The 10,018-nt window shown below is 38.1% G+C and overlaps 1 pseudogene; it reads right to left on the bottom strand.

Moving 5' to 3' along the window:
* Positions 1–7,318: 7,318 nt before the first annotated feature.
* LOC129674867 (recombining binding protein suppressor of hairless-like) lies at positions 7,319–9,555 on the bottom strand (annotated as a pseudogene).
* Positions 9,556–10,018: the final 463 nt, after the last annotated feature.

Raw genomic sequence — 10,018 nt, forward strand, 5'->3', positions numbered from 1 at the left:
ATGAGGGAGGGGGCCAGAGTCAGGAAACAAAGTGAATAATTTGTAACAAATAATAATAATTAATACAAATGCAAAAATAAAAGAAAAGAGAAAGAACTACACACAACTAAGAACTACTGATTGCAGAAGTAGTATTCCTGAGAAAAGAGCATATAAAATCATCTTCTAACACCAAATGGTTATCCCTGAAAACATATACACACATTTTACACTGTTATAAATACATTTATAAATATCATCACATTTAAGCTTCCAGGAAGGTTGCACTACATGCATTTCACAAGTCAGAAACACAGCCTGTTGAATTGATCAGGAATGTGTGGTTAGCTAATAGAAGATTTCTGGTTCTAGTACAACAGTGTTAGTAAGAGATCAACTTTGTCAGGAACAAACCAATCATCCCCAAGTCCTCTATCCCCCTAAGACCAATTTTATTTCAGTTTTTCACTCCAACATATTTTCTTGAAGTTCATATATATCCCTTATATTGCCTTGTTTCTACACCTAAAACTGGGCTGCTCAGGATTATATCCAGTCTCCTGAGAAATAGAATAACACATATTGTGTCATATTGTGATAGATATTTTTTCCAAAGAAGTTATGACATGCTTGTACCAGATTGCAAAAATATGATTTAAATGGTGTTCTATTACATAATCATAAGGTAACTATATAGAAAACTAAATGTAGCATACTAAATCTGGCAGCTTAATAGTAATAAGCGTTCCACACAATTACTTTGTGTCAGACACATTTCCCAAATTACATCACTTGATTCCTCACAATAAACCCATTTGATGAGATCACGAATTGATTTTCCTTATCTTTACATTCCACAGACAGTAAAATTTAAAGAAAAATTTCATAAACATCATTTAATTTTTTAAATATTTTAAAAATAATTTTATACATTCACTTGTATCCCAGTTGTAGTCCTCTCCCTCTTTCCCTCCCAATCCTCCCCTTCCTCCCTCATCGCCTCCCTGCCTCCTTCCAGGTTCACTGAGAGGGGATGTCCTCCTCTCCTTCCATCTGGCCCTATCTTATCAGGTATCTTCAGGATGGTTGCAGTGTTCTTATTTGTGGCGTAGCAAGAACAGCATTTAATTTTAGAGACATTTACATTCTTTGATATTACATTCTACCTATTGCTGTCATTTAATAATATTTAAAATTAGAAGCACACACCCAAGATCTGGAATGTCTTCATCTAATTAGTAAATGAAGTACTTTAACAAGCGATAAATTTAACTCTAGAGAGTACGTTTTGACTGAATGCAGAAAATTTGTTACACCCCAAAAAGCAAGTTCTTAGAGATGAAAATGATCCCAAGCTTTCACCTGGTATTGAAGATGCATGAATGGGTTTGGAAAGCTGAATGTGGTGGTATGCTTCTCTCTGATCCTAACAGGGTTGTAACCTGCTTAAACTCTATAGTCCCTTTGTTGAAGACTTCTTTAGTTCTTAGCATAATTATGGCTCCTCTGATAACATCTGCTGTAAACTTTAGCATATCAGCAGCTAAATTGTTTCCAAAGGTCTCTACTGTTTTATTTCTCAAACTTTGATTACTTTGTTACCTGGATACTCTATGAAGTTCCCCAACTGAAGAACCAATCAAATTAAAGGTCAGTTAGAATCACTAACTCAAAATGATGTAATGTTGCTTGGTACATCTGGATACTTGGTTGCATTTTTGTTACTTGGTTGTTACCTAGTTGCGGTTTGTTTCCTACACTGGTTCCAGTTTTGCTACCTAGTTTTTACATGGTTATTATTTTTTTTTTATACAGAGAACCTGTTTTAGCAGCAGACCAAGGCCATAGTCTGCCTCCTGTGGCCAGATGATGGCCCTGACCAACTAGTTTTTGTTTAGCGTTCAATAAACCTGTTGAGGTTAGTCTGGTGTCTGAGTCGTCAGTGAGCAGCTATTCCTGAACCTGTAACAACACTCAGAGACTGGGGCAAGAGGATTGTGAAGTTTGCACCAACCTGAGCCATGGAGCAAGGCCCTAGCTAAAAGGCAAAACAAAAGCAACCAACCAACCAAACAGACAGATAAAAGCAAAACCAAAAACCAAAACCAAAACCAAACTGAGCCTGATGGCCAACTGTCAGGCAGAGTGAATGGAATGTTATGTAAGAAGTGGGAAATAGTAAGAGCTGAAGAGGACAGGAACTCCACAAGGAGAGCAACAGAACAAGAAAATTTGAACACAGGGAACTTCCCAGAGACTAATACTCCAACCAAGGACTATTCATGGAGATAACCTAGAACCCCTTCACAGATGTAGCCCATGGCAGTTCAGTGTCCAAGTGGGTTACCTAGTAATGAGAAGAGGAACTGCCTCTGACATAATCTGATTGACCTGCTCTTTGATCACCTCCCCCTGAGGGGGGAGCAGCCTTACCAGGCCACAGAAGAAGACAATGCAGCCACTTTTGATGAGAACTGATAGACTAAGGTCAGAAAGAAGGAGAGGAGAACCTCCCTATCAGTGGACTTGGGGAGGGGTATGCATGCAGAAAGGGGAGGGAGGGTGGGATCGGGAGGGGACAAGGGAGGCGTTTATGGGGAGATACAAAATGAATAAAGTGTAATTAATAAAAAATAAAAAAAAACAGTTAAAAAAAAAGAATGAGGCCTGACCTTGCTAATTCTTAGAATAAAAGATTTTTCCTCCTAAAAACAAAAAAATCCATTCAATCTGCCTGACAGTTGGCCATCAGGCTCAGCAACTGCTTTGACAGTCAGCATGGCAGAGGCTTTCAGAGGCCCTCTGTGGCAAGTTCCGAGGTTGTTTCATGTTTTCTTCTTCTGGCTTTCAGAGACCCTCTGTAGCAGGTTCCTAGGTTGTTTCCTGTTTTCTTTTTCTTCTGCTGTCCATCCTCTTTGCCTTTCAGAGTGGGGATTGAACATTTCAGTTAGGGTCCTCTCTTTTGCTTAGTTTGTTTATGCAAAAGTAATTGGAAAAAAATAACGACATCTGTTTAGTGCTTTCTTTGTGCCAAACACATAACCTAAAAACACATAACCTACAGTACTGCCTACCAGTGTGTAACACATATGACACTATCGTCAATAATTCATATCTGGTTGACTAATTAGGCAAAGTAGTTCTTAATATTGTCGGGTTTTTTGTTGTTGTTGTTGTTTTTTGTTTTACAAATCCACAAAAAGAACTTTTAATAAAAGCAGCCGACAAAAGAACTACCAATAACATGGTGAAACAGACATATAAATTCATTCTGTTCGGCGGTAGAAGTCTGACACAGAACCATGGAAAAATGCCTTTATTGTTACATTCTTCGACTTAAAAAAAAAAAACACAGGAAAATGACATATAGTCTAATTGTTTCAGTTCTTATTAAAATAAATGAAAAAAATCGAAATAAGATATAAACTCTTTAAAAAGTCAAAGTTCATTTTAATAAAGCCATGAACTTGAAAACTTACTTTAAGCTACAAAGCTGGGTAAGAAATAGTTTGTTCCTCAAAAGCATCTCATCTGTTCTCAGTTAACTTAATGATTTATTAACTAAATATGAAATGTAAGATGTCAGAGAGCACAGGGGCACTGGGAACCGATAAGGATCTGAACAGATCTCAGAGTCCTGCTACTGATGAGCGGTGCTGGGAAAGAAGAAAGGTGAGAACACTTATTGCAGTGATAGGTAAGGTAAGGCCACAGTGAGTTCTGAAGTGGACTGGAAGTGTGGGGCAGAGAAGGAGACTGACTGCAGCCAATCTCAATATAGCCTGGGGTGATTAAGAAGCCTGACATACCATGCATGCATTTTACAGATGGCCTTCCCCTTGACAAACCAATGAGGAGGCAGTTTAAAGATGTTCAGATTGGCAATTACAGTGGCACAGTCTATAAAAATGGTAGCTGAAAGCAGGAAAGTTGGAAAGCAATGCTAGTGACAAAGGGTTAAGAAGCTACTTGAAAACTTTCAGAAGCCCAGGGAGCCAGAAATACACCAAAAATGCCATAAAAGTTACAGTTTGCATTCATAAGGTAGTAGTGGCTCCTGTTTTAAGGGACAGTAAAAGCTTAACACAGTCTAGAAGTAGTTTTTACTATATGAAGATGATGGCATCACTAAACTGTGTCTTTTAACATCACACGTGTTCTTGTGTTAAATGTAGCCCAATATATCTGCTGTAATTCCCAAGAAACTGAACAAGGTATTACCAAAGTGCAGGAATGGAAACAAAAAAGAAAACTGGCAATATTAGCACCCCAGGCTGATACACAGGGCTGAGTGCAACCAAAGCTTAACTGGAAAGAAAAGAAAACTGGATAGAACATATCTGGGGGAAAATCAAGGGGCAAAGAGGAAAATAGAAATATAACTTACATTTGTAGTTTTATAAACTTACAACTATCTGCTTCTTAGATACTGTCTTCTGGATATTTTATTTAGTTCAGTTTATTTAGTTATCATCTAATAAAAGCCATTTTACAGTCTTATGTTTAAAAGTTTAGCTTAGCAAAGAGAGAGAGAGAGAGAGAGAGAGAGAGAGAGAGAGAGAAAAGTACAATAAATCATCCTGCAGAGACTTTCCTCATTTTACCCTAAGGGCACCATCTTGGTAGAAAATAATTCTCATGATATTTTTTGGTAATTTGGCAACAAAGTGGGAAATACCCTGCTAAATTTAATCACTGGGAACATTCCAAGTTAAAGATAAAATGTTTAACTTACACATAATACAAGTTATGTACAAGATTTGGGAGAAGAGGAAAACCTGAACAAGTCCTGGAACACAGATGAACTGATAAACAAGCAGAGGCAAACACGCTTTTAATGTTGATGTTTGGTGCCATTAATTCAAACATTTCAAACACGACTAAATGGCCACACCGAACTACACATAAATGTTAAGCTGTTAGATTACCGCTATAAATACTTTTTTTTTTAAAAAAAAGAAAAACACAGAAATAACTACCAATAGTATCTGAGAATAGACTAAGTAAGCATACATTGCATGTATTGCAGGCAAGGCAGAGGCATTTTTAAAGCTTTTGCAGACTTCATATAATCTTTAAAAATATGCAGGCCTTTACAAAATTTGACTTGCTGAAGTCAAAATAATTCCAACGTATGAAAAAGTCGTAAGACTTCAGCTTTAAAAAAGTTCCAGCCTTAGACCAAAAGGACCTGGAAGTAAGTGTTCAGTACTCAGACTGAACAAGGATGGTCAGACTCGAACCTGAATGTACTTTGTTCAAAGGGTGGGGAGCATAACTTATTTGGTAACATGGTGTACTCCACACTGTGGTATAAAAAAAGCATGGTGAAATATACCTCTTACTAAAGCTTATGCAAGTCTCTTGGTCCATAAAAACTATGTTAGATGTGTGTTATCTAGCCTAACCTGTACTCCAGGCAGGTTACTTCTTGTCTCTACTTGACTCTTCTGACTCTACTTCTTGTCCATGTAATCAAAGCCAAAACAAACAAACAAACAAACAAACAAAAAAAAAAACCAGGGTATGTGTGTGAGAGAGAGAGACATAAAAACTTTCATTTCCAACAGTTGTACATTTTGCTGTTTTTCATTTTATGAGGCTTCTGCATTTCACATCAGTATTTGCAGGTAACAGGCTTTTGAACAGACCACTTGGTATGAAAACTTTTCCTAAGAAACCATGGAAGATTATTCATCTTATCCTAGCCTTTTCTTTTTTTTTTTTTTTTTTCTTTTTTTCATTTTTTAAAAATTCTTTATTAATTACATTTTATTCACTTTTTATTGCCCCTGTAGTTCCCTCCCTCCTCCAGGCCCAATCCCTCCCTTCCTCCACCCTCTGCATGCATGCCCCTCCCCAAGTCCACTGATAGTGGAGGTCTTTTTTTCCTTCCTTCTGATTCTAGTCAATTAGGTCTCATTAGGAGTGGCTGCATTGTCTTCCTCTGTGGCCTGATAATGCTGCTTCCGCCTCAGGGGGAGGTAATTAAAGAGCAGGCCAATCAGATCATGTCAGAGGCAGTCCCTGTTCCTATTACAATGGAACCCACTTGGATACTGAACAGCCATGGGCTACGTCTGTGCAGTGGTCTTAGGTTATCTCCATGCATAGTCCTTGGTTGGAGTATCAGTCTCAGGAAAGACGCCAGTGCTCAGATTTTTTGGTTCTGTTGCTCTCCTTGTGGTATTCCCGTCCTCTCCAGATCTTACTGTTTCCCATTTCTTTCCTAAGATTCCATGCACTCTGCCCAAAGGTTGCCCATAAGTCTCAGTATCTGCATTGATAGTCTGCAGGGCAGAGCCTTTCAGAGGTCCTCTGTGTCAGGCTCCTGACTTGTTCCCTCTTTTCTCCTTCTTCTGATGTCCAGCCTCTTTGCCTTTCTGGATAGGGATTGAGCATTTTAGCAAGAGTCCTCCCTCTTGATTAGTTTCTTTAGGTGTACAGATTTTAGTAGGTTTATCCTATATTATATGTCTATATGAGTGAGTATATACTGTGTGTGTCTTTCTGCTTCTGGGATAGCTTATTCAGGATGATCTTTTCCAGATCACACCATTTACGTGCAAATTTCATGATTTCCTTGTTTTTTATTGCTGAGTAATATTCAAACTCAGGGTTGAAATCAATAAATTAGAAACAAATAAAACAATTCAAAGAATCAATGAAACCAAGAGCTGGTTCTTTGAGCAAATCAACAAGATAGACAAACCCTTAGCCAAACTAACTAAAAGGCAGAGAGACACTATCCAAATCAACAAAATAAAAAAAACGAAAACAGGGATATAACCACAGACACGGAAGAAATCCAAACAATAATTAGGACTTACTTTAAAAGCTTATATGCCACAAAATTTGAAAATCTAAATGAAATGGACAATTTTCTTGACCGATTCCACATGCCAAAGCTGAATCAAGAACAGGTAAATCAATTAAATATTCTTATATCCTCTATGGAAATAGAAGCTGTCATCAAAAGTCTACCATGCAAAAAAAGGCCAGGGCCAGATTGTTTCAGTGCAGAATTCTACCAGATCTTCAAAAAGAAATAACACCAATACTCTTCAAACTATTCCACAAAATAGAAACAGGAGGAACTTTACCAAACTCATTCTATGAAGCCTTTTCTTTTTTGTCTTTTGTCCTTTTTTTCCTGTCAATTTTTTGCTGCATTCAAGTCAGTTTTAGTCCCAGCAAACAGATGGTCGTTAGGACGCCACGGTTGCTGTAGACGACGTGACACTGGTGGAATTTGTGCTGGCGTTTGTGTAACTACCTTCGCTGTTTGTATTTGATTCATTAGTGGGCACTTGGCTTGAGTTGGCTCTGAGAATTGCTCCTACTGCCCTGCATCCAGTAATGTTGTCTGCTTATCAACTTTCTTAATTATCAGTATTGGGAGTGCCATGCCAGGAACTGAGCCACAAGTTTGACAGTTTGTCAATAATGGATGTAACCATCTCTAACTGTGAATTCTCTCCTTTTGATTCATTATCATCCAAGAGATGAATGTAAAATGTTCCCGACTGATATTAACTGGCATGGAAATTTCTTCATTCTACATGCAGGTATCTGGTACTAACTATCTGGAATCGAAGTCAATTAAACAAAGCCACCTTTGTTCCTGAGGCAATGCACAAGGCAGCACTTTTATTTTTATTATTTTTTTTAATTTTTAAAATTTAAAAATTTTTAAATTTTAACTTTTATAATTATTACCATTTATTCACTTTGTATTCCAGCTTTAGTGCTTCCCTCATTCCCTCTCAACTACTCCCTCCATCTCTAATCTCCTCCCATGCCCCTCTCCAAGTCCACTAATAGGGGAGGTCCTTCTCCCCTTCCATCTGACCCTAGCCTATCAGGTCTCATCAGGACTGGCTGCATTGTCTTCATCTGTAGCCTAGAAAGGCTGTTTTCCCCCTCTGGGGAAGGTGATCAAAGAGCCAGCCACTGAGTTCATGTCAGAAACATTCCCTCTTGCCCTTCCCAGAGAACCCACTTGGGTACTGAGCTGCTACAGTCTACATCTGTGCAAGGGTTCTAGGTTATCTCTATGAATAGTCGTTGGTTGGAGTATCAGTCTCTGAAAAGACCCCTGTGCCTAGATTTTTTGGTTCTGTTGATCTCCTTGTGGAGCTCCTGCCCCCTCCAGGTCTTTCACAAGATCCCCTGTACTCTGCCTAAAGTTTGACTAGAAGCCTCAGCATATGCTTTGATACATTGCTGGGTAGAGTCTTTCAGAGGCCCTCTGTGGTAGGCTCTTTTCCTTTTCCCTGTTTTCTCCCTCTTCCAATATATGTCCCATTTGCCTTTCTGAGTGAGGACTGATCATCTTACCCAGGGTCCTCCTTCTTGCTTAGGTTCTTCTTCAGGTGTACTGATTTAAGTATATTTATCCTATCTTATAGGTCTACTATCCACTTACAAGTGAGTATATACCAGATATGTCTTTTGGCTTCTGGGATACCTCACTCAGGATGATCTTTTCTACATCCCACAATTGCTTTCAAATTTCATGATTTCCTTGTTTTTCATTGCTGAGTAGTATTCCACTGTATAAATATACCACAATTTCTGTATCCATTCCTCAACTGAGGGGCATCTGGTTTATTTCCAGCTTCCAGCTATTACAAATAAAGCTGCTACAAACAAGGTTGAGCAAATGTCCTTGTTGTGTACTTGAGCATATTTTGGTTATATGCCTAGGAGTGGTATAGCTGGATCTTGAGGAAGCACTATTCTAAATTGTCTGAGAAAGTGCCATATTGATTTTCAAAGTAGTTGTACAAGTTTACATTCTCACCAGAAATGGAGGAGGGTTCCCTTTTCTCCACATCCTCTCCAGTATGTATTGTAACTTGAGTTATTCATCTTAGCCATTCTGATGGATGTAAGGTGAAATCTCAGGGCCATTTTGATTTGCATTTCCCTGATGACTAAGGACTTTGAGCATTTCTTTAGTGTTTCTCTGCCATTCAATATTCCTCTACAGAGAATTCTCTGTTTAGCTCAGTACTCTATTTTTTATGGGATTACTTGATTTGCTGCTTTTTAACTCCTTGAGTTCTTTATATATTCTGGATATTAGCTCTCTGTCAAATATTCTTCTTTTTGGAAGGTTTGGAGATGACTTTTACCTGCTTGCTCAGGAACCCACCAATGTCGTCACTATTGCCATAGAACACCTTTACAGATAACATAAACTGTTTTCACTTATGTGAACCAGATATATACAATGTTTTGGCCGCATAGTAGTTCTTCCCTTCCAAGTTCAGCTGTTGCATTTCTTGGTCACTATTTCCTACTTTAATAAATGCACAGGGTTGAAACTCTTGTTCAGAACAACCATCTCGTTCCATTTGTTCTTTTTTTTTCTTCTTCCAACCACTGCCATATGATATACATAAGGAGGAGGGCAAAAAATTATTTCTCATTTCCATATGATTTCTGCGCAACTTTTGCACGAAGAATGAGTACTGTTTTATCTCCTCTTTCTTATAAATAATTTCTCAAACCTTCCCTAGTGAGTCATGTAGGTGGAGGCCATTCACCATACTTCTTATAAGTGACCATTTGGGTAGCTGAATTAAGCAGATGTCTCAAGTTCCAGACTATTGTAGACTATGCAGTAAATTCCAGGTCAGCCTAGAATACAGGGTCAGACCCTGTCTCAAGAAACTTTGCTGAATATATTGACAAAAGTTACCAGATCCCATTTCCTTTTTCTAAATGGACATGTTAATGCCACTGATTCCCTAAGTAGAGACATAATGGCTGAGCAGGATTGCTCCGGAATTGATGTTCTCATTTGATAAGTGACAAAATCAATGTTCCAAGGAGTTAAATGTATTACTTAAGGTTACTTCTTTCAATTTTCTTATTTTCCTTTCTTAAACTTAGAAAAAAATGAAGGTTAATCTTAATTGCCACAAGCCCAAATTTTATGAAACATCTCCTTCTTCTGATTCTTTTTCTTCTTCCTCTTCTTCCTCTTTCCATCTAACCTCTAGAGAAAAGCATTCTGTAGAATTTGTGT

This window comes from Psammomys obesus, unplaced genomic scaffold, assembly GCF_907164565.1.
Source record: "Psammomys obesus unplaced genomic scaffold, mPsaObe1.curated_primary_1811, whole genome shotgun sequence".
Lineage (NCBI taxonomy): Eukaryota > Metazoa > Chordata > Mammalia > Rodentia > Muridae > Psammomys > Psammomys obesus.